The sequence below is a fragment of the Balaenoptera ricei genome, chromosome 16 (genome assembly GCF_028023285.1).
Source record: "Balaenoptera ricei isolate mBalRic1 chromosome 16, mBalRic1.hap2, whole genome shotgun sequence".
Taxonomy (NCBI): Eukaryota; Metazoa; Chordata; class Mammalia; order Artiodactyla; family Balaenopteridae; genus Balaenoptera; species Balaenoptera ricei.
Genome location: NC_082654.1, coordinates 53,628,679 through 53,651,849, shown reverse-complemented (window position 1 = coordinate 53,651,849; position 23,171 = coordinate 53,628,679). Strand labels below are relative to the sequence as shown.

The window sequence follows — 23,171 nt, the reverse complement described above, 5'->3', positions numbered from 1 at the left end:
TCTTTTATATCTGGTACCAACTTCACTTTTCCCATTCCTACATCCTTACCCAGTGCCTCTCAGGATGTAGAGAAGGGCGGACTGGCCAGGATCAGCCAGAACACACAGAGTAGGAAGTATGTTGCACAGAGGTCATGCAAGTGACGGGGGGATACCCAAAGATTTAAGGGCAATTTGACATCAGTCATCATTCTGGCAGTGGAATTAAGCAATGTAGACAATGATCACACAGAAAACATGTAGTTGGGCCGTCTGCCAATCGTTATTGAGTACTTGCTGTATGCCAGGGAGATGGCAAGTGCTAATGACAGGGTTAGTCAGCATCAGAGTTCTAACAAAAGGGACGGGCTTAGTCCTGGGGCTATATTATTTTAGAAGATCTCTGTTGCCAAGAAAGTAAGGGAAGTGAAGAGATTTTTGGCCTAATGGAAGGGAAATCTTTCTAAAAACTGGAGTGCCATGGGGGAGATAGAATTTTGAGAAATTCACGAAAAGGCCAGGGAGCACTTACTGAAAATACTAACGGGAGGATTCATGGACCAGGCTTAGTGGTGGACTGGTTGTCTCTAGGGTTTCTGCTACTCCCAAAAGCCAAATGGGATATTGTAGCAGGCAGTGTCCACGCAGGACTCAGCTAAGAGGACGGTGAAACACGGGCTGTTTTGGCTGGTTGCTTCAAGATCAGTCCCTACAATACAAATATTCCTATGCCCTGGCAACTGTTCAACCAGAAAAGCAGTTTCTATGAGTGCCTTTGACTTTATCTTTTGCCATGGTCCTGGCTCCACGCAGGCACTGATGCCCACAGACAGGAGTGCTAGGCCTGATACATTGTTAAACTTCTAGGCCCTACACATCGGACAGAAGAGGCTTGAAATGGATTTCTCATATCCATGTTTGTACTTGGCCTTTGACTTCAACGCCTCCCTTGAGGTCCTTGCCTTTTGTTCTTTTGGTTTCCCCTTTGGCATCCTATCCAGTTGTCTAGGTCTCTTGTCTTCGGATATGATTTCTCTGTCTTTATTACCCCCTGCACTGAATATCTGTGTGTAATAGCCCATTACTGAGAACTAAAAAACTGTATTCAACAGTTATTTGAGAACCACGTTTTAACACTAGTAAAATTTTTCTGGCCATACTCTGGGTTTCTATATATTTACTTTCCTGGAGAAAAAAACATCTAACGTTTGGTTAGGATTTTTCTAGGTTTACTTGTGATTTTTGATTTTAACAAGTGAGTAAGCCTCAGATAAATTATTATCAGCTTAATTATTTTTATCTATAGACAGGAAAGGGAAGCTTACTTGATCACTAACATGGACCTGGCTTAAATTTTAAGTATCCTAATAATAAATATCATGAATTCATTTGACAGTTATTAGATTTCAGTTTTGAGTAAATCACTGTGCTCTATTTTGTGGGGAAGGAGAAAAGGATGTTGCACTTTGAGGTCATTGCCTTGCCTTCAGTAAGTGCTCAATGAAGGTTTGCTATCTTACTGGTGATGATGACAATAAACGATGAGAGTGACATAACTATTGCCAACAGTCCGTTTTCTGTATCAAAATATTTTGAAATTATTGGAGATTAACAACCAGACTACAAAGCACCAAGTAAAATATATCAAAATGAAGAGAAAAATATGAGGTGGTCAAAAGTACTGAAATGTCAACCAAAGAGGTTTATAAGTATGACTAGGAGTCCACCTGTTTGAGTTTTTATTTGACTTAAGAGTGACCTGAAGCACAGAGTCCAAATTCCTTAGACTTGATGTGGTGGGGACAGCTGGTACACAGGGGAATTGGGGGCAGTGTCAGGCTGGAAAGGCTGTGACCTGAGGGATCTTGTGATGATGCTTAACTAAGGGGAAGAGATTTAGAGAAGCTGGAAAGTAGGAAAGATTTGGCCAAATCTTTCTGAACGGGAGAGATGAAGATATTAGTGTAAATAGGCATTTTGTTCACAGGAAGAAATAGTGAATTAAAATAAGGTAAATGCAACAAAGATATTTCAGGAAACTAAGTCCTGGAATACTGAGTGTGTGCTGGAATATTCCTATTATGTAGAGACTAGCGTGCTTCGCTAGAGAAGTTATTCTTCAGAGATGTGGCAACTTTTTGGATATATATGTATGTTAAAGCATTTAATGTATTCCAACCACCATGTTTAATTTCAAGAGTTTGGAAAAATGTATCTATGGTGTTGGGATCAGTACACATTGGGAATTAGAGTAAAGGACTGAAATATATATATGAAAACTTATAGTTGAAGTGGTGACTCTATCAGCTTCCTTACACATTGGCAAGATAGTGTTAGAAAACTATTTTTGTTTTTGTTTTTTGTTTTTCGCTTCAAAAAATGAGCTGACACATTCCAGATGGAATGAAGACCATTAGCACATTGCCAAGCCCTCCAACAATGAATTACTGGCATCAAGCTGTGATATTATAGAAGTGAGGGTTAATCATTGTGTCACTGATGTCCACAGAGTTCATAATTTTAGACTTCTTGCAAGTGGAGTATTGCAATCTTCAGCCTTTTGCCAGGCTACTGAGAGGCAACAGAGTCAAATATGACAGATGTATTGCCGATGAAAAGCTTGTTTACCTGGGGCAAACAAGGCTTATCTTTTAAGACACTGTTTGAAGAGTGCACAGAATTTCTAGGGAAAGGAATATTCTGGAGGATGGATACGCTCACATGTTCCTATGGCATTTGTTTTCTCCACATAACGTCCGTGGGTAAATTCAGATTATCTGTTCTAATAGACACATTCAATTTAACACTCAACATGATTCATTGCTATGCCATGCCCTGTTTTCTGAGTTCCTTTAAATTTCCAAAGTCTCTTATATGTAAGCTGCACTGACCAATTTTTATTTTAGGAATATGGGAAAGCAGCTCTCACCAAATATTAGGAAAATTCCACTGTTAGATATAGATTTAATTTGCTATCAAACTGCATGTTAAAAATAACAATGACCTGTATAAAAAAAAAAGTAAAATCCACTAGAGGTTACTTTCTACTTATTGTGAGTTTTTAAAATCAAATTCCTTTTACTTTAACACCTCATTGATATCAGATGTATTTAAATAATATTTAATTAGGCATTAGGAAAGGGAAAGAATAGAGATCATTCACGACTGAGAGAGAAGTTTCCGTGTGTTGCCAGAAGTGAGTAGCATCTCAGATAAATGTAAATATCTGAAAGTCAAGGAGCAGGGGCGTATGCAGCTGCAGAAAATGGATACACAGAAGGGTTTGAACATATGTATCTCATACTTTATAAATCAGCCTGAGGCTGCCCTGCATGATCTAACTGCAGTGCAAACAAACGTTCTGTTCAAGGTGATCAAATTGGTAAACTCAGATTTGATGGAGTAAAACTAAAAAACTAGAGATTATGGTAACTGCTCACAACCTTGCATGTCCTTGTCAATTTATGATGTTTACTCAGATGTATTGATTTCAAGATAGAAACATGTATCTTTCAAATCCTGACTATGTGACATACCAGGCTTAATGTGGAAGAAAAGGACCATCCATGAAGCAGTACTATCCACCAGACTCTTTTTGACTGTGTTGAATCCTCACAACAATCCTCTGAAGTAACACAAATTCTTGTTTAAGACGGAAGAAATTGTAACTTAGAGAGTATTAAAGAACTTGCCTGAGGCCATGTGACTCTTGGATGGGGAATTTGGGATTCAAACAGAGCTCTGTGAAGACCCAAACCCTTTCACTTCCTCTAAATCATTCTACCCTGCAGTAAAGGTACCTGTGTTGGATGGATGCAGACACATCCATCGATTTTGTTAGAGTGTGACTGGGGAATTAGAGAACTTGATATATGGGTGTGGGGGTCGGTTTAGAAGTTTGCTTTGGAAGTGTATAGTTAATATCTTGTAAATTGCATGTAAATATTTCTGCACTTATTTGTGTGAGACTTGACATGACAGAATAGGTAGGGAAATCCAATTACCCATCCATCTGCTGATAAATCAATGAAGACAACTGCAACAAAGTGTTTATTTCATCTTTGCTGAAGGGCATGTTTTTACCAAACGTTAGTTCAATAATCTCATTTGTAAATCTTAGAAATCTTGCCCTTTATAATTATTCACCTTAAACGATCTTTCTTTCCTTCCTTCCTTTGAAAAGTTATAAGAGAATCTCTCTTATGTCATTTGAAGAAGATGCAGATGGACAAAGGATGACTTTTGTAGTTACTTTGGTGCTGATGAAAGACAATTGGCTTTTGAGTCAAACACATCAATGTTCACGCATAAATAGTTGTAAATTATGTGACCTTGATGAAGTCATTTAAACTATCTACCCTTCCATTTCTTAAGTTGTAAAATGGAAGCAGTCATATATTCTCACAGGGTTGTGGTGAAAATTAAATGAGATAATGAGCATAAAATCATTTAGCCCGGTATTTTGAACAGAGTAAGTGCACAGTAAATGCTAGCTATGAAATTACTGTCACTATTATTGCTGTAATCATACCTGGGAAAATTATTTATCTTTTCCAAACCTCATATTCCTCTCAGTCATTCATTCATTTATTTATTTTTAAATTTTATTGGAGTATAGTTGATTTACAATGTTGTGTTAGTTTCAAGTATACAGCAAAGTGATTCAGTTATACATATACATACCTTCATTCTTTTTAAGATTCTTTTCTCATATAGATTATCACAGAATATTGAGTAGTGTTCCCTGTGCTATACAATAGGTCCTTGTTGGGTATCTATCTTATATACAGATTCTTCTCTTAAGTGAGGCTTAAATGAGAAAGCATATGTTACATATTCATCACAACACAGAGCCTTAATAAACGTGAATGACTCTTCTCAATCTGTTTTCATCCAGATGCCCTTTTGTCGCTAAGTAACTGCCCTTTGTTAGGCTTGGGATTGTGGACAGTCAAAACTGACACCACTTCCAGAGCCCTGGCATTTCAACATGGTCTATCAGTTTTCTGGGAAGGTACACGTTCTCAAGTTTATCTTCCCTGACCAAAGGAGTCACCAAGTGTAGGGACTCTTGACCCACACTTAGTCTGATTAGATATCAAATAGTTTCCTGCTATAGAAAATGGACTGCATTATTGGAGTTAGAGTGTCCCAAATATACTAAAGTCAATCATATAACTTTATATCAGTTTCTCTTAGAGCTTATCATTTTAATCTAATCAGTGTTCTTCAGACGTAATGTGCACACACACCCCCTGGTGATCTTGTGGAAATGAAGCTTCAGTTTAAGTAGGTCTGGGTCAAGGCCAGAGGTTCTGAATTTTGAAGGTCCCAGATGATGAAGACACTGCAAGATCACACTTTGAGAGGGTCTTGCTGTTAATGAAGCCGCACCCTATTTAGACCTTATCTTTGATCAGCAGATGTTAGCAGACCTTCCTTTCACGTCTTATATTCTCCCCTCTGAGCTCTGTGTTTCCTTTTTTCAACACCGCTCCCTTTAAACGTGAAGGCACTTAAAGTGAAAATGCTAACTGCTCCTCAAATAAATCCTTTACTTTCGTATCCACAAACCTTTTATCTGTGTTTTTGTTATTCATTTCAGTATCATTCTGTCTTCTCAGCTTGGCAAACTCCTACTCATCCTTCTAGAACCAGTTCAAATTTCTCCTCTTCTGTGATCACCACCTTCCCAAAGTAGCACATTTTTTTCCTTCACTGTGCTCCCCTGACATGTTGCACATATATGTTTAGCAATTATCCTTTTCTTCTGTAATTTTTATCTCTATTTTATATTATTGATGATAATAGAACACCACGAGGGAATTTTGGATCCAATTCCCAGCATCTGTTTCTGTCTCGGCAGACACTGAACACTCAAAACAATTTAGGAGCCTGAAGGTATACAGTAGAACAAGCAGAGTCTGTGGGAGGCAGGCAAGGCTGGGTCCGACTTCCTGCTCGCCCATGATCGTTGTAAAGTTGTAAGAGTACCTTAGCTTTTCTTGACCTCAGTTTTTTCACCCATAAAAATTCGAATATTTTACCTTACTCTATAAGGCTGCTGTGAGGATTATATAAGATAACATCTATGTTGCATTTAGCCCTAGTACCTGAGGAGTAGCCAATAAGTGTTAATATCGTGGTTTCTTATTATTCTTAGTATTATTGGATTGTTTGAGAATTACCTCAAATCATATCAAGAGATGCTAGAATGCAATTCTTCCCCTTCCATTTTAGACTGAATGAGTTAATGTTATATTTATTTTATTATGGTCTCATCGTGTCCAATGTTATTTTGAAGACTCCCAAACTTTCATAGAGTAAGGGCTATTTAAATACATAAAAATGAAATATATAAATGTATATTATCTTGCATTTCACGTTAGGCCCTTGAAAGACGTTTTTGAACTAAGTCATGAGAAAACTTCCTTTGAGCAACACTTCTTACATTTAAGCAACTTCATGACTGAGAGCATTCTGCATTTCCAAGGTCAAACATTTACTAAGATACTTAATTTGCAAATTGTGATATATAGTCTGCTGTGTCTGGTGTTCATTTTCACTGCAGTTTTTATGCCACAATCCCTCCTGATCCATCTGGCCAAGAACTTGCCTGAGATGTTCCCTCCCTCCTTGTGTCTCGCTCTTTGTAGCAGAGATAAATGGATTAAGAACATGAAATAATCAGAGCACATCAAGCGGAGAAGACAATTCCTTTGCATAGAGTTGCCTGCGTTGATTGCAATTTGAATGCCTGATGACTTCTTTCCCAGGAGTGTGAAAAAGAAATAGTTTACAAAATACCCTGGAAGTCTCTCAAGGAAACTAATTAATGGCATTATTATCTTAAGCACAGCAAAGATTATTGAAAAGTTTCCTGTTACTCAAAATACTTTAGAAAACAAATTATGATTACCTTGGATACTGTGCTTTAACGAACCTTTCATTGATTTTCTGTATGCTTTTTACCAAAGTGGTCACAGAAATTGACATTTCAATTGCTTTGTATCCTTAACAACAGGTGGTATTTTGGACTTTTCAATTTTCCCATTTTGCTGTATTTATAAATGTATTTTGTCTTGGACTTAATATTTTCATCACCATATTTCTTATGTGTTATGGCCATTTAGATCCCCCTCTTTTGTTTTGAGAGCTTCTTCAAGTCTTTTGCCCAAATTTCTCTTTGGTTACCAGGTTTTTTTCTTATTGATTAATAATACTTCTGCATATATTCAAAATATTTGGCATGGTGTGTCTGGTGTGTGTCTGTGTATGTGTTGGAAATATACTATGAGTTTTCCTTTCACTTGGTTTCTTATGCTTTTTGGTGAATGGAGGTTAATTATGGATTTTAATGTAAAGTTTACCTATGTTTTCCTTTTTTTTTTTTTTTTTAGTTTGTGCTTTTTGGGCCATGTATAAGAGATCTATCTCAACCTTGAATTTCTGAAAATATATTCCTATATCACCTTCAAAAACTTTTATATTTTTGCCTTTCGTATTTAGATCTTTAATCCACCTTGAACTGAATTTTTTTGTTGTGCTAGTTTTATCAGCCAGGCCCAATTAGGAGACAGAGATCAGCCAATTTTTCTTAAAATAATTTAATATAAAGAATTGTTAACTACATATAAACTACATCCAACATTTGACTAGAAAGACAAAACAAAAAACCAAAAAAAACCTTGAATTAACACAGAGGTAGCAACTGCAGGAAGCAGTTGCCATATGTATATTTCACTATATGATTGGGGAAACAAAGGGAGAGGTTGTCATTAATATTTATTAGTGTAGAGGAAAGGACCCAAGTGCTGAAACTCAGGCCTTTGAGGAGGGGGCGCTGCTCAGTTGGTTCTGATGTCTCTGAGCTCACAGGAGGGGCACTGGCCAGATGGGGCCATGTCTCTTAGGAGAGTGCAGTGAGGTTCTGCACATATTGGAAAGACTGTATTTACCTGCCATGGTGGGGAGGAACTGCCTCCTGCCAAGCTGACTCGCAAGAATAGAAAGCAGACCGGGAACCAAAGGAAAGCCATGATTTTGAGCTGCTTCAGCGTCCCAAACTTCTATCTCTGTCTCCCCAGTTTGGTGAAATCATTGTGTTTCACTTGGGATACCCCAGCCATGGTCCAGAAAACATCTCCAGGTGAAAAGTCAGTTCATTGAAGGGTACCCTCATGGATTCCCCTCATGTTTCCACTGTCAGTGATCACGGTTCTACACTGCTTGATTTCAAATGTCTGAAAACGTTTGTTTTCTAGTTGTATAAAGAGGGAAGTGTAGTTCAGTCCCAGGTAATCTAACATGGTTAGAAGCAAAGCTTCTTATGTCTTTGACTTTTTTCAATGTTTATTCCTCTGGTAGTTTATAAGTTTTACATTATTATTTTATTCCTTTAGCAGGTGCAATTTCATGACATATTTTTTACATTATTTTAGGTGAAATGTAATGCTTATAGCTTGTTAGTGAGGTTTTGCCGGTGACAAACTCTCTCTTCCGTGTGTCTAGAAATGTCTTTATTTGCTTCATACTTGAAAGATAATTTCATTGGATATAGAATTCTAGCCAGGAAACTTTTTCTTTAGCATAATGAAGATACTCTTCTACTTTCTTGTGACTTCCATTGTTGCTATTAGTCTGTTATTTCTTTGTGGGTAATCATTGTTTTTAACTGATTTTAATCTGTTTTTGTTTTGTTTTTGAAGTTCTGGAATTTCACTGTAATAAACCATTCACGCATTTCTTTATTTTCTACTTGGAATTCTTTGACTTGTTGAACCTGTGTTTATTTCATCCTTTCTATAATTTCTCATCCATTATGTTTTCAAATGTTTCCTCTACTTTATTCCCTTTCTCTTCTCTTTTGTAAATTTTGAATGCATGTTAGAACCTCTCTGTCTTCCATGCCTCTTAACTAGTTTTCTTCATGTTTCCCATGTTATTTGATCTCTGCTGCATTCTGGATAAGCCCTATTCATTATTTCCAGTTTCCTCTGTACCTCTTTTTTTTTTTTTTTAACATCTTCATTGGAGTATAAGTGCTTTAAAATGTTGTGTTAGTTTCTGCTGTGTAACAAAGTGAATCAGCTATATGTATACATATATCCCCATATCCCCTCCCTCTTGTGCCTCCCTCCCACCCTCCCTATCCCACCCCTTTAGGTGGTCACAAAGCACCAAGCTGATCTCCCTGTGCTATGCGTCTGCTTCCCACTAGCTAACTATTTTACATTTGGTAGTGTATATATGTCAATGTTACTCTTTCACTTCGGCCCAGCTTACCCTTCCCCCTCCCCATGTCCTCAAGTCCACTCCCTATGACTGAGTCTTTATTCCTATCCTTCCCCTAGGTTCATTAGAACCATTTTATTTTATTTTAGATTCCATATACATGTGTTAGCACACAGTATTTGTTTTTCTCTTTCTGACTTACTTCACTCTGTAGGACAGACTCTAGGTCCATCCACCTCACTACAAATAACTCAATTTTGTTTCTTTTAATGGCTGAGTAATATTCCATTGTATACATGTGCCACATCTTCTTTATCCATTCATCTGTCGATGGACACTTAGGTTGCTTCCATGTCCTGGCTATTGTAAATAGAGCTGCAATGAACATTGTGGTACATGACTCTTTTTGAATTATGGTTTTTCTCAGGGTATATGCCCACTAGTGGGATTGCTGGGTCATAGGGTAGTTCTATTTTTAGTTTTTTAAGGAACCTCCATACTGTTCTCCATAGTGACTGTATCAGTTTACATTCTCGCCAACACTGCAAGAGGGTTCCCTTTTCTCCACACCCTCTCCAGCATTTATTGTTTCTAGATTTTTTTGATGATGGCCATTCTGACTAGTATGAGGTGATACCGCATTGTAGTTTTGATTTGCATTTCTCTAATGATTACTGATGTTGAGCATCCTTTCATGTGTTTGTTGGCAATCTGTATGTCTTCTTTGGAGAAATGTCTATATAGGTCTTCTGCCCATTTTTGGATTGGGTTGTTTGGTTTTTGGATATTGAGCTGCATGAGCTGCTTGTATATTTTGGAGATTAATCCTTTGTCCATTGATTCATTTGCAAATATTTTCTCCCATTCTGAGGGTTGTCTTTTCATCTTGTTTATGCTTTCCTTTGCTGTGCAAAAGCTTTTAAGTTTCATTAGGACTCATTTGTTTATTTTTGTGTTTACTTCTATTTCTCTAGGAGGTGGGTCAAAAAGGATCTTGCTGTGATTTATTTCATAGAATGTTCTGCCTGTATTTTCCTCTAAGAGTTTTATAGTATCTGGCCTTACATTTAGGTCTTTAATTTATTTTGAGTTTATTTTTGTGTATGGTGTTAGGGAGTGTTCTAATTTCATTCTTTTACATGTAGCTGACTGATTTTCCCAGCACCACTTTTTGAAGAGGCTGTCTTTTCTGCATTGTATACTCTTGCATCCTTTGTCAAAGATAAGGTGTCCATAGGTGCATGGGTTTATCTCTGGGCTTTCTATCCTGTTCCATTGATCTATATTTCTGTTTTTGTGCCAGTACCATACTGTCTTGATTACTGTATCTGTGTAGTATAGTCTGAAGTCATGGAGCCTGATTCCTCCAGCTCCATTTTTCTTTCTCAAGATTGCTTTGGCTCTTTCAGGTCTTTTGTGTTTCCATACAAATTGTGAAATTTTTTGTTGTAGTTCTGTGAAAAACGCCACTGGTATCTGGATAAGGATTGCGTTGAATCTGTAGAATGCTTTGGGTAGTAGAGTCATTTCAACAATTTTGATTCTTCCAATCCAAGAACATGGTATATCTCTCCATCTGTCTGTATCGTCTTTAATTTTTTCCCTCAGTGTCTTATAGTTTTCGGCATGCAGGTCTTTTGTCTCCTTAGGTAGGTTTATTCCCGGGTATTTTATTCTTTTTGTTGCAATGGTAAATGGGAGTGTTTCCTTAATTTCTCATTCAGATTTTCCATCGTTACTGTATAGGAATGCAAGAGATTTCTTTGTCCTGCTACTCTACCAAATCCATTGATTAGCTCTAGTAATTTTCTGGTAGCATCTTTAGGATTCTGTATGTATAGTATCATGTCATCTGCAAACAGTGACAGTTTTACTTCTTCTTTTCCTATTTGGATTCCTTTCATTTCTTTTTCTTCTCTGATTGCTGTGGCTAAAACTTCCAAAACTATGTTGAGTAATAGTGGTGAGAGTGGGTAACCTTGTCTTGTTCCTGATCTTAGAGGAAATGGTTTAATTTTTCACCATTGAGAATGATGTTGGCTGTGGGCTTGTCATATATGACCTCTATTATGTTGAGGTAGGTTCCCTCTATGCCCACTTTCTGGAGAGTTTTTATCATAAATGGGTGTTGAATTTTGTTGAAAACTTTTTCTGCATTTATTGAGATGATCATATGGTTTATATCCTTCAGTTTGTTATTATGGTATATCACATTGATTGACTTTGATATCTTGAAGAATCTTTGTATTCCCAGGATAAACCCCACTTGATCATGGTATATGATCCTTTTAATGTGCTGTTCAATTCTGTTTGCTAGTATTTTGTTGAGGATTTTTGCATCTATGTCCATCAGTGATATTGGCTTGTAGTTTTCTTTTTTTTGTGACGTCTTTGTCTGGTTTTGGTATCAGGGTGATGGTGGCCTTGTAGAATGAATTTGGGATTGGTCTTCCCTCTGCTATATTTTGAAAGAGTTTGAGAAGGATAGGTATTAGTTCTTCTCTAAATGTTGGATAGAATTCACCTGTGAAGCCATCTGGTCCTGGGCTTGTGTTTGTTGGAAGATTTTTAATCACAGTTTCAATTTCAGTGCTTGTGATTGGTCTGTTCATATTTTCTATTTCTTCCTGGTTCAGTCTCAGAAGGTTGTACTTTTCTAAGAATTTGTCCATTTCTTCCAGGTTGTCCAATTTTTGGCATGTAGTTGCTTGTAGTAATCTCTCATGACCTTTGTATTTCTGCAGTGTCAGTTGTTACTTCGCCTTTTTCATTTCTAATTGTGTTGATTTGAGCCTTCTCCTTTTTTTTCGTGGTGAGTCTGGCTAATGGTTTTTCAATTTTGTTTATCTTTTCAAAGAACCAGCTATTAGTTTTATTGATCTTTGCTATCTTTTCCTTCGTTTCTTTTTCATTTATTTCTGATCTGATCTTTATGATTTCTTTCCTTCTGCTAACTTTGGGGTTTTTTGTTCTTCTTTCTCTAATTTCTTTAGGTGTAAGGTTAAGTTGTTTATTTGAGATTTTTCTTGTTTCTTGAGGGAGGATTGTATTGCTATAAACTTCCCTCTTAGAACTGCTTTTGCTGCATCCCATAGGTTTTGGGTCATCGTGTTTTCATTGTCATTTGTTTCTAGGTATTTTTTGATTTCCTCTTTGATCTTTTCAGTGATCTCTTGATTATTTAGTAGCATATTGTTTAGTCCCCATGTGTTTGTATTTTTTACAGATTTTTTCCTGTAATTGATATCTAGTCTCATAGCGTTGTGGTCGGAAAACATACTTGATATGACTTCAGTTTTCTTAAATTTACCAAGGCTTGATTTGTGACCCAAGATATAATCTATCCTGGAGAATGTTCCATGAGCAGTTGAGAAGAAAGTGTATTCTGTTGTTTTCAGATGGAATGTCCTATAAATATCAGTTAAGTCCATCTGGTCTAATGTGTCATTTAAAGCTTGTGTTTAGTTATTTATTTTCATTTTGGATGATCTGCCCATTGGTGAAAGTGGGGTGTTTAAGTCCCCTACTGTGATTGTGTTACTGTCGATTTCCCCTTTTATGGCTGTTAGCAATTGCCTTATATATTGAGGCGCTCCTATGTTGGGTGCCTGAATATTTACAATTGTTATATCTTCTTCTTGGATCGATCCCTTGATCATTATGTAGTGTCCTTCTTTGTCTCTTGCAATAGTCTTCATTTTAAAGTCTAGTTTGTCTGATATGAGAATTGCTACTCCAGCTTTCTTTTGATTTCTATTTGCATGGAGTATCTTTTTCCATCCCCTCACTTTCAGTGCGTATGTGTCCCTAGGTCTGAAGTGGGTCTGTTGTAGACAGCATATATATGGGTCTTGTTTTTGTATCCATTCAGCCAGTTTGTGTCTTTTGGTTGGAGCATTTAATCCATTTACATTTAAGGTAATTATTGATATGTATGTTCCTATTACCATTTTCTTAATTTTTTGAGTTTTCTTATTGTAGGTGTTTTCCTTCTCTTGTGTTTCCTGCCTAGAGTAGTTCCTTTAGCATTTGTTGTTAAGCGGGTTAGGTGGTGCTGAATTCTCTTAACTTTTGCTTGTCTGTAAAGGTTTTCTCCGTTGAATTTCTCCGTTGAATCTGAATGAGATCCTTGCTGGGTACAGTAATCTTGCTTTTAGGTTTTTGCCTTTCATCACTTTAAATATGTCCTACCACTCCCTTCTGGCTTGCAGAGTTTCTGCTGAAAGGTCAGCTGTTAACCTTATGGGGTTTCCCTTGCATGTTATTTGTTGCTTTTCCCTTGCTGCCTTTAATATTTTTTCTTTGCATTTAATTTTTGATAGTTTGATTAATATGTGTCTTGGCGTGTTTCTCCTTGGATATATCCTGTATGGGACCCTTGCGCTTCCTGGACTTGATTGACTATTTCCTTTCCCATTTTAGGGAAATTTTCAACTATAATTTCTTCAAATTTTTTCTCAGACCTTTCTTTTTCTCTTCTTCTTCTGGGACCCGTATAATTAGAATGTTGGTGCTTTTAATGTTGTCCCAGATGTCTGTGAGACTGTCCTCAATTCTTTTCATTGTTTTTTCTTTATTCTGCTCTGTGGTAGTTATTTCCACTATTTTATCTTCCAGGTCACTTACCCTTTCTTCTGCCTCAGTTATTCTGCTATTGATTCCTTCTAGAGAATTTTTAATTTCATTTATTGTGTTGTTCATCATTGTTTGCTCTTTAGTTCTTCTAGGTCCTTGTTAAACGTTTCCTGTGTTTTCTCCATTCTCTTTCCAAGACTTTGAATCATCTTTACTATCATTATTCTGAATTCTTTTTCAGGTAGACTGTCTATTTCCTCTTCATTTGTTTGGTCTGGTGGGTTTTTACCTTGTTCCTTCATCTGCTGCATATTTCTCTGTTTTCTCATTTTGTTTAACTTACTGTTTTTGGGGCCTCCTTTTCACAGGCTGCAGGTTCTTAGTTCCCATTATTTTTGGTGTCTGCCCCCAGTGGGTGAGGTTGGTTCAGTGGCTTGTGTAGGCTTCCTGGTGGAGGGGACTGTGCCTGTGTTCTGGTAGATGAGGCTGTGTCTTGTCCTTCTGGTGGGCAGGGCCGTGTCCTGTGGTGTGTTTTGGAGTGTCTGTGAGCTTAATATGACTTTAGGCAGCCTGTCTGCTAATGGGTGGGGTTGTGTTCCTGTCTTGCTAGCTGTTTGGCATGGGGCATACAGCACTGGAGCTTGCTGGCCGTTGGATGGAGCTGGGTGTTAGTGTTGAAACAAAGATCTCTGGGAGAGCTCTCGCCGATTGATATTAATTACATGGGGCTGGGAGGTCTCTGGTCGTCCATTGTCCTGAACTCTTCTCTCCCACCTCAGAGGCTCAGGCCTGACACCTGGCCAGAGCACCGAAACCCTGTCAGCCACATGGCTGAGAAGAAAAGAGAGAAAGAAAAAAAAAACAATTAAACAAACAAAAAGACAAAAACAAAAAAATGGACAGACAGAACCCTAGGACAGATGGTAAAAGCAAACCTATACAGACAAAATCACACAAAGAAGCATACACATACACACTTATAAAAAGAAAAAAAGGAAGAGAGCAACCATACCAAAAAACAAATCCACCAGTGATCTTAAGCACTAAATACTAAACTAAGAAAAACATAAAACCAGAAATAAATTAGACGCAGAAAGCAAACCCCAAGTCTACAGTTGCTCCCAGTGTCCACCGCCTCCGTTTTGGGAACATTCGTTGTCTATTCAGGTATTCTTCAGATGCAGGGTACAACAAGTTGATTGTGGGGATTTAATCTGCTGCTCCTGAGGCTGCACAGAGAAATTTCCCTTTCTCTTCTTTGTTCGCACAGCTCCTGGGGTTCAGCTTTGGTTTTGGCCCCACCTCTGTGTGTAGGCTGCCCTCAATAGTTTGTTACCGGCCCAAACAGGAGGGGGTTAAAGCCACAGCTGATTAGGGTTCTCTTGCTCACTCAGGCCAGGGGGAGGGAGGGGTGCACTAGTCATAACTGGAATGCGGAGTGAGCCTGAGGCGACAGAGCCGGCATGACGTTGCAACAGCCTGAGGCGTGCCATGTGTTCTCCCAGGGAAGTTGTCCCTGTATCATGGGACCCTGGCAGTGGCGGGCTGCATAGGCTCCCGGGGGTGTGTGGATAGTGACCTGTGCTTGCACACAGGATTCTTGGTGGCAGCAGCAGCAGCATTAGTGGTTTATGTCTGTCTCTGGAGCTCATTTAGGTGGTGCATTGCCTCCTATGGGCACACTGGGGAGGAATCCCCTCTCCTTGTGCACCCCAAAACAAAGGTCTCTGGCCTCTCTGGCAGGTCCAGACTTTCTCCTGGACTCCCTCTGGCTAGCTGTGGCGCACTAGCCCCCTTCAGGCTGTCTTCACGCAGTCAACCCCAGTCCTCTCCCTGGGGTCTGACCTCCAAAGCCCAAGCCTCAACTTCCAGCCCCCACCCGCCCTGGCGGGTAAGCAGAGAAGCCTATCAGGCTGATGAGTGCTGGTCGGCACTGATCCTCTGTGCAGGAATCTCTCCACTTTGTCCTCTGCACCCCTATTGCGGTACTCTCCTCTGTGACTCCGAAGCATTCCCCCTGCCCACCCCCTGTCCCCCAGTGAAGGGGCTCCCTAGTGTGTGGAAACTTTTCCTCCTTCAGAGCTCCCTCCCAAGGGTGCAGGTCCTGTCCCTATTCTTTTGTCTCTGTTTTTTCTTTTTTCTTTTGCCCTACCCAGGTACGTGGGGAGTTTCTTACCTTTTCGGAAGTCTGAGGTCTTCTGCCAGCATTCAGTAGGTGTTCTGTAGAAGTTGTTCCACATATAGATGTATTTTTGATGTTTTTGTGGGGAGGAAGGTGATCTCCACATCTTACTCCTCTGCCATCTTGAAGATCTCCCCCTACTCTGTATCTCTTTAGCTACTTCTTTTTGTTTTTTTTAAATAACAACCAAGGGGATGACAGTTTCAGTACCAATAAAGCCTTATTCATTGTATTTTCCCAAGGAAAAAAAGGGTAAGGGGAAAGGGTCAGCATGTGTGTTACAAAATGATAGCAAATGGGAAAGGATGTACCTGGCACAGCAAAATCAACCATCAAATAAACACTGCCCAGATGGGGTCACCAAAGCCCAAGGGGACTCAGTCTCCTGTAGTTCAGTAATGAGGGGAAGGGATGAGGGAAAGAACAGACATGTACGTGTTTTTCTACCCTCCCTCCCTCCCTCCCCATAAATTCAAGATTTCACACAAAGCTTTGGTTTCTAGCAGTAAACATGGAGTTACATTCGTCTGTCTCCTATTGAACAATCTTCTGGCCACTTTGACGTAAGTTTATTGCCCCTGCATAAAAGTTCCTGAGTGACTTGGATATACATTCATCTTTCCTTTTGTGGTCTCTGAACCCCACTTTCTACATGGAAGGCCCCCTCATTGCTCCTCTCTACCCTAGGATTCGAGATTAAAGTAGGTTTTAATCCCTCCAAAGACAGCAGTCTGTTTGGGATGAATCACATCAAGGAATGGTCATGACTCAGGAGATTGGGAACAAGGGATGGAGAGTTCTTAGCTTCTTTAGGATTTTTGCACAAATCATTTAATTGCAGACATCCCACAAATTAAACATATAAGTGTATGGGCTATTTTGGGGGGGGGCACGAAGGGGGAAAGAAGAGGAGGTAGGAATCCAGTTTTCAGGACAGAAGATCTTGTTTGAAATAGGAAATAGGGGAAGGGGAACACAAAAGAAAGTGTGGTTCAAGGCCCCCCTCTTCAAGAAGAGGGGCCCCCAAGCTTATGTTTCAGATCTTTTTGGCTGGTGCAGAACTTTTATCAAAGATGCTTTGGCTATTTTTCTCAATATAAAAAGAAGTTTGTAAACAATAAAACCCAAAAGAACATGGAGAAGACCAACACATTATATTTACACAAACTAGGCAACCTAGCAATCACCAAATCAGCTACTTGTGAAGTCCTATGAAGCCCAGACAAATACAATAACTAGAGGGGGGAAGCAACTGGAGGAGACAAGAACCCAGGATCAGACACACATCACCCAATGCGTTCTATTGCATTTGCCCCCTTACAACACAGTGAGGTAGGTTTGCAGTGATCTCACAGTATGTAAATGAAACCCCCTTCTCTCCTTTAGCTACCATGACACTAATCACCGCTGCAGCAGGGCAGGACACTGGCTCTGGGAACCACAAAGAAACCATCGCTGATGGTCTCTCTGGAAGCCAAAGGGGAAAAGCCCAGAATTGTTAAAGATTAAGGATCTTGTCCTTGCTTCATATATCCATCCCTGGGCAGCTCAAGATGGGTACAGAGGCATCGTTCTTAAAACCTGTCCTTACCAACTCACATATTTTTTTACAAAAACACACACAGTACACCCTTTGTACATGGTAAGCCTAGCCCAATCCAGTGAAGGATGGATCTGGTATGTAAAGCAAGTCCTGTGCCCTGGGATTAGAGGTCTGGAACAGGAATCCTTTATCACACATACAGACGACCTCTGACTAGTCTTGGCTTCCCCTCTCTGCACCTTTTACCTGGCCCAGCCTCTCCTAACCTCTCTGCACCGCCTTTTCCTGTTCAGACCAATTTCCAATCTGTCAGGAGGAGACCAAGTCATGAGGCAACCCATTTAAAACCTAGTCTCCCATGAAACATTGAAGATGGGGGGTTTTCAAGAGGACACTATGGCAGAAAAGCCAGCTCTAATTGGCAAAAATGAGGTAGTTCAATAGGTATACACTCCAAATAGTTGTTCTCTCTGGTGATTCAGCAACAGAAAGTGTTCCTGCTGTGCAGACCCAGAGCTGCTGCCGACGTATCCCTGAGATTGCTCACGTACCTGAGAACACAGTGCAGGAATGAGGGCCTTAATAAAATACACAAAAATACAAAACCGGCATATTTATATTATGAAAAAAAAAGGTTAAAATGCACAAGATCCGTCATTTACACACAGCTAGTGCAGCTGGCATCCTGGAGAAATTGGGACCCAAGGTACAGTCATCCAAGGGAGCAAATAAATAAAATTGTATTGGCCCAGAATGGGGTGGGAGTGGGCTTAGAAGCAGCAGGTCTGCAGCTGTTCCCTCAACCCCCCTTTTGCCTATCATCACAAACCACTGCTTAGGACAGTTCTCAGCACTCTGTCCCAGGAGGGGGTTATGAGGAGACAAGATGTGGAAAACCCTGCCTTACCCCTGAGATATTTCCTCCCACAGAAGGTAGTGGCTTGTGTCCATCAATCTGGTCTCATGCTTAATCTTTTCACTCTGGCATGGGAAATATTATTCCATACCCTTCTTTAAGAGTAAAACAACTTCCCTATCCAGGCCACTTTCAAAAGCTGGAGATTCTGGGGGTGGAGACTCAGATAAAGCATGCAGGGAGGGTTACACCCCCAAAGCCCTCAGGTGCATTTGGATAGAGCGTGATTGGAGTTCCTTTGCCTCACCCCTTCCCCCCACCAAGAGAGGAGAGGGGAAAGGGGGTGACGCTTTGGCCCCCGGCCTGAGATATACGGCAGTGCCAGCTGTCCCTACCCACACTGTCCCCCCTTTCTCCACTCTGCCGATTGACGCCTGTTCCTCAAAACTTTCTGATCACAAACGGAGAGCCCCCACCCACTGTGGCTCAATTCTGGGCCTCTGGGCGCATGGCAGGGCCGTGGATCTCTTCCTCCTCCTCCGGAAAGTAGGCTGGCTTTCCCTGGGAGCTGGGAGCTTGCTGGGCCTTCAGTGGACGCGAGGCTACAATATGGTTGATGCTGTGGCAGAAGTGGCACTCCTTGGGCTGGGGTGGCCCTTTGCATTCCTTGACGTGATGGTCTAGACCGCCACAGTTGTAGCACCTATCTCCCTTTGATCTGTGTTTCTGCATGTTCTTCCCTTTGGGCCGCCTCTCGCTCCCAATACAGAACACCCCGCCAGGGCCGATGACTCGGATAGGCTCCAGGCCCTTGGCTGACTTCTTAAAGGTGAACTCCACGGCCTCACCCTCCTTCAGGCTCCGGAAGCCCTCCACGTGCAGCTTACTCTGGTGCACAAAGACATCCACCCGGAGGGTCGAGTGCGACCCCGGCGCGGGCCGTCACGGGCAGGAAACCGAATCCCATGCGCACGTTGAACCACTTGCAGATGCCGGCCCCGTGCAGCAAGCCGCTGCGGCTCCTCGGCGGCCCGGGGCCGCGTCCTCTGGCGCCTCCTCTGGCCCCTTGGCGCTGCCACCTGCAAACTGCTGGTTTGACACAGAGCCCGTGGTAGCCGGCTGAGCCCGCGGCCCTGGGCCCCTGGTCTGCCGGCTGCTGGCCCCAATGAAGTCCGGAGGCATAGGGGTGGCTCGGAGAAGAGGCTGCTACATCTTTCCCAGCACCTCTTTCGCTATTTCTAATCTGACAGTAATTCTATCCAGTTTTCAAATCTTGATTGTTTTCACTCAAGCAATTATCCTTTTTTCCCAAAACTACTAGGTCATATTTTACCATGCCATGCTACATATAGATATTTTCTAGCTTGACTTTTTTCTTTTTCTTAAAACATAGTAAACTACATTAAAAACCATGTCTGATATAGGAATTTGTTGTTGTTTTCACTGTTGGTTCTTGTTCGTGGAAACTTGTTTTCTTGTGTACTTAATTGTTTTTTATTTTGTGCTGGTGATTTTCCTTAGAAATTACTGGTGTAAATTATTCTGAGGACTTGTGAAGACTTGAATGAAAATGCCCTTTTTCTTTTCTTTTTTAATTTTGCATTTGCCTATCTTAGTGCCTGGGCATCCTAAGTGCCTGGAAGTCTTTGAATTCATGTCTTGAGACTCCTTGGACCACTCAGGTGAATCTGAACTACATTCATGTAAGAAAAGGATTTGAGGTTATGACTTGGCAGGGAATTTTATTTTCCCTTTGCTAATCAGCTCAACTAGTTTTTCATGCTATTCCCTTGTGTGGGGAATGATGGTTTTGTTTTCTGCTTAAAGTATATCTCAAATTTTTAGCTATTTTCAGGTCTAGCTTCCTTCTAAGAGACTGCACTTATAGTCCTAAACTTGGGTGGGCCTTGGCCATCCAAGCCAAAGTTCAGTTTTGTTGTGATTGGTGAAATTTATGAGGGCAAAAGAGGCTTCCTTGTTCTGTTTACCACTTTATACAGTCTCACTTACCTGATATTGGCCTGATAGATCCTTGTTATCACCTCCACTCTACAGTGCTTCTAAGAAGATTTTAAAAATATATTTCACTTAATTTTATACTAACAACTTATCCTAATATTTTCAATGAAAGAGTTGGTCCGCATTGCATAGCTCAGCATATCCCCTAAAGCAGAGGTACCCTAGGTAAATTTCCATGTGATATGGCTTCTCCTTTGTTTAAAAGCTATACCTTTGTACTCTTGACAAGTACATTATTTTTAGTTGACATCTCTTGGCTTTCAACAAACAGCTCTTTTAATGATTGGAAAAAAAAGACTTTGGGGCAGATAATTTCATTAAAATTTACAACTATATCTTTTTAGGATCAACAGCATCTTAGTATGCAAATAAATTTCTTTCTAAACAGATAATGAATGTTGTTTGCTTTTTTCCCTTAAAATTTGGCTTTAGAAGATCACTCTTGAGTTATATGAAAACTCAAATTAGTGTTTAAATTAACTTATTTTTAATGTTAATGAAGCAGATGAATATGTAAGTGCAAGTAGTAAGAGTATGATAATAAATTCACTATTCAGATATATTTCCCTATAGAAGAAGGCTTGGACCTCATCTATTCTCTAAAGTTTAGCCATCCAGTGTCAGGCATGAGATTAATGGCAAGTTCCAGTTTGTATGATAACCTGTGTTTATCAACATGATAGTACAAAATCAGTGTGCTTATTGGAACGGTTAGATTATTGAGGAAGGTCATTTTGAGGCCTAATGGCCCACTATTATATCTTGGAGTTGTCAACAGTATCTTGTTCAAACAAACATTTTGTCTTCTTCCATACACGATAGAGATGATATTAATGATGATCTTGATGGTGAATATGATAGTACCTAACTTAGCCCAGATGATGGAGTACCTATCTATAGCATTTTGTGAAGAGTTAGTGTATAATGTCTGCAGAGTTCTAAGCTAAGCACCGATTGGTGAGTCCTTGGAAAACAAAAAAATACAAGACACTTGTCTTAATAGTATTACTGTCATTCTAGTGGAGTAAAAGTGATACAGTTTATTTATCACCTATTAGTTGTAACTGAGATTCATTGGCAGTATGGATACAATAACAAGAAACTGTGGAAGAGGATAGCAAATGGGGTTCCGATGAAGGCTCATGTGTGTGATGAAATGTAGGCTGAAATGCAAACATGAGAAATACCAGTGACTTGGAGAACCCAGGGAGAATGATAGTAGAAGGAATAACTTCAACCTGCACCTGTTGTGGGAAAGAGATAAGCTTGTCCTAGGAGTGGACTGAAGGAAAATATATTTAGAGGATAACGAGTGAGAAGCAAGTTGGCTTGAAAGAGAGATTTCCCCTTGCTGGATCATGCAGGTCCATTCAGACCTGTTATGAAATCTACTGGAAGGTGGAAAGGTATCTGGAGAATAGAAGTAGACACATCAGTTTCAAAGCTAACATATTAGAGCATGAAAAAATTGGCACGAACTTGAACCAGCCTGGTCTCCATGGAGATGCATCTAATGAGTTTATTATGATTTGGGAAGATTGGTTAAGCTCCTTGAGCCTCATGGTCTTCCTCTGTAAAATTAGACATAGCTCTGTAATCGTTAAGATCCATTTCCGACTAAAGACTCTAAATTCAGTGGACCATATAGGCAAGTGGAAACAGGCCTGCTTCAAAGACTTCTGACTTCAGATCAAATTTTTTTTAATATGGTGCTGCTATTGCTAAAGATTTTTATTCTCAAATTTGTCCAGGAATATCCAGTGAGAGGGAGGGGGAAATGTGGCTCTAGGGAGATTTTATGTAATGGTGATTTCTTTTTATTTATTTATTTATTTATTTATATTAAAAAAATTTTTATAACATCTTTATTGGAGTATAATTGCTTTACAATGGTGTGTTACTTTCTGCTTCATAATGAAGTGAATCAGCTATACATATACATATATCCCCATATCTCCTCCCTCTTGCATCTCCCTCCCACCCTCCCTATCCCACCCCTCTAGGTGGTCACAAAGCACTGAGCTGATCTCCCTGTGCTATGTGGCTGCTTCCCACTAGCTATCTATTTTACATTTGGTAGTGTAAATAAGTCCATGCCACTCTCTCACTTCGTCCCAGCTTACCCTTCCCCCTCCCCATGTCCTCAAGTCCATTCTCTATGTCTGTGTCTTTATTCCTTTTTTTCTTTTTTTTACATTCCATATATATGTGTTAGCATATGGTATTTGTTTTCCTCTTTCTGACTTACTTCACTCTATATAACAGTCTCTAGGTCTATCCACCTCACTACAAATAACTCAATTTTGTTACTATTTATGGCTGAGTAATATTCCATTGAATATATGTGCCACATCTTCTTTATCCATTCATCTGTCGATGGACACTTAGGTTGCTTCCATATCCTGGCTATTGTAAATAGTGGTGCAATGAACATTGTGGTACATGGACTCTTTTTGAATTATGGTTTTCTCAGGGTATATGCCCAGTAGTGGGATTGCTGCGTCATGTCGTAGTTCTATTTTTAGTTTTTTAAGGAACCTCCATACTGTTCTCCATAGTGGCTGTATCAGTTTACATTCCCACCAACAGTGCAAGAGGGTTCCCTTTTCTCCACACCCTCTTCAGCATTTATTGTTTGTAAATTTTTTGATGATGGCCATTCTGACTGGAGTGAGGTGATGCCTCATTGTGGTTTTGATTTGCATTTCTCTAATAATTAGTGATGTTCAGCATCCTTTCATGTGTTTGTTGGCAATCTGTACATCTTCTTTGGAGAAATGTGT

General features: G+C 39.8%; 1 protein-coding gene and 1 pseudogene across 4 annotated transcripts in view; one reads left to right on the top strand and one right to left on the bottom strand.

Moving 5' to 3' along the window:
- The window catches only part of NRG3 (neuregulin 3), a 1,107,816-nt gene that overhangs the window by 891,919 nt on the left and 192,726 nt on the right, over window positions 1-23,171 (top strand). The window lies entirely within an intron of this gene.
- On the bottom strand, window positions 18,856-19,551 carry LOC132351015 (protein lin-28 homolog A-like; annotated as a pseudogene).